A 5000-nucleotide genomic window follows, 5' to 3' on the forward strand; every position below is an offset into this window, starting at 1 on the left:
AACAAAAGGAAGGCTGATCGTGGTATTGGCAACAAGGAGTCCAAGGAAATTCTCCGTTAAACAGGGGTCTTTGTTCCCGCAGGATCTGGTACGTAATCAATTATGTTACTCCGAAGCTAAGCCGCGTGCACTCCGTAAGTTGTGCGTGTGAGTACAATCGGAATCAGACTGGTTGCAAATCTAACATATATTTTCACTCATCCAGATTGTAATTGGCAAATTCATTGCTATGAGTAGAGCTGTCACTGAGTGGTTAAGAGATGCTCTGGGGTCAGATCTACATAGGATGGTGCATGCCTCACTGAATAATTGTATGTCATCTTATCTGTAGGTATTTGTAGAGATTGCAGAGAGAAGCTTGCAGCTAGCTTACTTGGTGAGACTAGCATAGCAACGCCTTCAAGCGTAACAAAAGAAAGTCTCACACACAGTTTTGCAGAAATGTCTTTGGTAAGTCTGTACTTTTGGTCAAGAGATCCTAATTTTGTGAGTTTCCTGCGCATACGTTGGCCATGTCTTGGGAAAGTGTGTGTGGCTTTTGGTGGCTTTACTAAAAGACATTGAAGGATTTTATTTTTTAATTAGAATGACTGGGGCCAAAGGAATGGTGACGTGTGTAAGCCAAAGACCAAAAAAATTCAATTAAGGAGGCTCCCTAGAGTTTTATGGCTGCGCGCAAGCTGGGCACTGGTATGGCGCGTAAATCCTCTCTCATGTATGTTCTTCTGATCTTTATGACGGCAGCGTGACCAAATCTGTAAAATTAACTGTTAATTTTCTCGCATTCCCTTGGGTAAAATTTGTTTTAAATTGGCTCAGTTCAAACCACATACGGTTCCTATCAACTACCCTACATTTGTTAAAATCTGTCTGAATATAGTAAAGGAAAAGACAGATTACAGAATATTGGCAAAAGCGTGTCAGCGACCTTGACTTTTTACCGCTTCAAAATGTCAGGCAATATCATTTCCATAATGTGGCAAAGAACAAGAAAATTCGCCGAACAAAAGTATAAATATTAAGGAATTTAGACGAAAAATAGGAGTATATCTGCCTGTCATTAGATGTGATGTTGCCATGGCAACGTCCATAATCTAAAAATTAACACCCAAAAAATAACCCATATTATATCGGTACCCTGGTAAATCTCTACAGGGAAACTTTCAAGAGAAATTAACTAGGTTTCTTTCCTGTAGTGACGGTATTCACAGATACTCTAGGGAGCCACCTTAAATACATCATGGCAAAAAGCCCGAAAGGATCCTATGGAAATGAATAACTTCCTTCGAAAACAAATAGGTGGATCATATAGCTTTCAAGAAAAAAAAGTTCATTTCCCTTTTGGGGTCCTGTTCCTCAGAGCACTCCTCTTACTCCGGGTCAAAATTTGTACGTCCCCGGTGATACGTCAAGTGAAGATGAAGAAGTTCTGTTGAGAGTAGACGAAAAGAAGCCCTCTCTAGACACTCTAAACACCTATTTAGCAGCAAGAGACATAAGTCCAGTAAGATCACAGCTGCAAACCCCATGGGAGAAGGCAAGTGCAGGAACGAAACACTACTACATGCGCAAAGCAGGTCAAGCCGCTGTCGCTATACTTAATGACATAAGCCCTCAGGATTCACAGTCTTTGTTCAGCGAGGTGGCCTCCTCAGGCGTGTTACGGCAACAGTTCATCTCAAGTGAGGAGGTTTCCCCAGAAAGCAACGTAGATGAGACGCTCATGGCAGCTCTTTCCGAGTGCTATGGTGCTGCAAGCAACTGGGCAACACGGCGACAAATACTATCGATAATGGCAGACAAAGTACGTTACAAGACTCTCCTTAAATACGTACCAGATCTGACAAAATACCGCTACGCGGAAGCCAAACGTCACTGCTTGAGGAATGCCAGTACTTCATCAAAGAGCGCCAAGACGGGATCTTTCCCCGCAGATTGGACATTTCATAATGTTTATAACAAGGCCACATATCGTGCAAGATCTGCCATTTGGCCAGCGACAAAACGACAATAAAGGTCCCAAATGTTATCAGAACTCTAATCCCTGAGAGAGGGGTCAGCAGTACACAGCATATTGTGATGAGTGTAACTTCAGAGCGTTGAGCCGTAGCACATTGTTGCGAGTATAAACCGTCTGCTCAGCGCCAAGACGGGATGTTTCCCCGCAGATTGGACATTTCATAATGTTTATAACGAGACCACATATCATGCAAGATCTGCCATTTGGCTAGTGCTCTATCATAACTTCAGAGCGTTGAGCCCTAGCACATTGTTGCGAGTATTATCCGTCTGCTCAGCATGTTCAAGGAAATCTCTTCAAGGCCTCGACTACATAAGCTCGTTGGGTGCTCAGGCATTTGACAACCTAGCAGAAGTAGCTGAGAAAATTGGGGGCGCAGGAAAAGGGATGCACTGGGTCAAGGATTTGCAGAATGGCCTACGTGCGGCAAAACGCTACCTTAAAAGTGATTACAAGTTTTCTCATTGATCATTTAGATCGCACTAAGGGGAAACCGCTGTAAACGGAGATGCTATCACGAGCAGTGGTTTACATGTATACACTGCTTCAAAAGCTTAACTTATATCCACCCCAAGTTCTCAAAAATTAGAGGTTCCTGTTAACTAAAATGTGTTGCTGGTGAACCATGCAAACTTTTTATCATACTTTTCTGGCATATAGAAACTTGTAGCTTTGAATCAATGAAAAAAACAAAAACAATAAAAGAAGTGAATTAACAAATACATCGCTCAGGTTGATGTTGAAGCATTCGTGGGTTTTGTTCTATCCATTGATTTAATTGATTTAACCCTTTGATTACGCAGTAATGGCAGACGTGATCCAGCAGCTGAAATCCATCATGCCAAGCTTGACAACCTTCTACTATCGGCAAGACAATGCCAGCTGCTATCACTGCGGGCACGTCATTATTAGCTCAAGCAAATTAGGCCAAAAGGAGGGCATCATACTCAAGAGGCTTGACTTTTCAGATCCACAGGGAGGAAAGGGTGCGTGTGACCACAAGGCAGCAACCATCAAGTCTCACATGAGAGTCTTCCTAAATTCAGGAAATGACATCGAGACACCAGAACAGATGTTCAAAGCCGTGGTATCTTTCGGTGGAGTGCCTTCCCTTAATGTCACGCTTTGTGAACCATTTACAGGCGTGGAAACTTCAGCATTCAAGATAGATGGTGTAAGCCTTTTATCCAACATAGAGTATTCAGCTGAGGGGGTTCGCGTGTGGAGGGCGTATGGAATACGGTCCGGGTAAGATCGTGTATCAACAGAAGTCTTCTGGACAAGGTTCAGGCGCTTTACCCGCCCTTGTGGTAGCCCAAGTACACCGAAGTAATTTTTCATTGATAAAAGGGCGAACAACTGCTTCCGCGAAGCCCTCAGGGGATGAAAAAGAATCCACAGGCTCGGGAGGGGAAGATGCTTCGACTAACCTTTTTGCTTGTCCGGAGGATGGATGTATAAAAAGGTTCATTAGGCATTCCTCAGTGCTTCGTCACTTGGACTGTGGTAAGCACCAATATACTCTTGAGCATGAAACCTTATACGACAAAGCTGCTGTCCAATATGCAGAACAACTGGAAGGACAAGGAGCCACTATGGTACCCGTCGTAATTGTCCCTACCAAACACGCCAGTGCACGAAATCTGGATATCGGCTGGGCGCTGAAGCTAACTGGACCTCGACGAACTAGGTTCACTGTTGCGCAACGGTCATATCTTACCAAAAAGTTCAAACTCGCAGAGGTGAAAGGGCAAAAAGCTGATCCGGCATCAGTGGCTCGATCTATGATGCATGCAAAATATATCAATGGTACCAGGATGTTCCAAAGTGACGACTTCCTGACAGCCAATCAAATAGGAGGATTCTTTTCATGTCTTGCGTCAAAGAAAACTCTCCCTGACGAAGAAGCTGCTAGATGTGAGGCTGACATTGATACCATGATATCCCAAGTGGTTGACGATCTCACACCAAGGCACCCGATTGTGTTTGACTCTTTCAACCTTTGCGAACTGTCCTGTATAGGGAAACTAAATACCCTTGCAATCCAACTCCTAAGAGAGATGTGTTGTCACATTGGTATCGCTGTTGACGACATCAAGGTTAGGCACCGGAAACCGTACATCGAAAAATTAAAAACGCTCAGTGATAAGTGTACTTGTACGCAGCTATGAATAAAGTAGTATGTACTGGATTAAGTAAATTATATCCAAACCAGAATTCGACATTTTCTTTTCAAAGTTCTGGTCAAGTTTTCGTTTCTTTATTTCACAATGCAATGTATGATAAGGAATTTCAAGATAACATTTGCTAATTGTTTTTACAATACACAGTTCTGTATACGAGTTTAAAAAACGCGACATTGGACTTTCATAGTTGCGATTTGGTGGGGTTTAAGATCCTTAAAATTGCCAAAAACTAACATCGCCTGGATTAATAGGATAGCAGTCTTATGACTGCTCTCTTTGAACGTTTTATGCTGTGCGTGTAATATATGTGGCACTTTTTGACAACTTTTCCCCCGAACTTCCCGTTGGCCGTTCCTGTCCTCGTTATTGCATCTCAGTTTGTCACGGTTCTTTACGCGCTGACGATTTTATTCTTTTTCAAAGTTGAACTTAATCGAATATCTAGTATGTGCGCAGCATTTTACTGAAGGGACCCGATATGCTACTTTCGTGTATTCAGAACTCGCTTATCTCGCAAAACAGTTAGGAATACAGTTTAAAATAGTAGGGCTCAATTTTTTGTCTCCATTAGGAGAGCCTGACTGGGGTTCATTACGTCCAAATCGTTGCGTGACATCCTTAAGGTTTTTATTAAATTCTGATTTCAACCTTTTAAGGTTGAAATCAGAATTTATTTTACCACAACCACAACGTAAAGTTTGTTTCCTTCATTTCGCACATAATCTATTTTTTAGGTTTGATGCTTCCAAATAAATATGAAAAACAAGCGCAGGATTACTGTGAAATTGATAATG

Source organism: Montipora foliosa, chromosome 5, assembly GCF_036669935.1.
Source record: "Montipora foliosa isolate CH-2021 chromosome 5, ASM3666993v2, whole genome shotgun sequence".
Taxonomy (NCBI): domain Eukaryota; kingdom Metazoa; phylum Cnidaria; class Anthozoa; order Scleractinia; family Acroporidae; genus Montipora; species Montipora foliosa.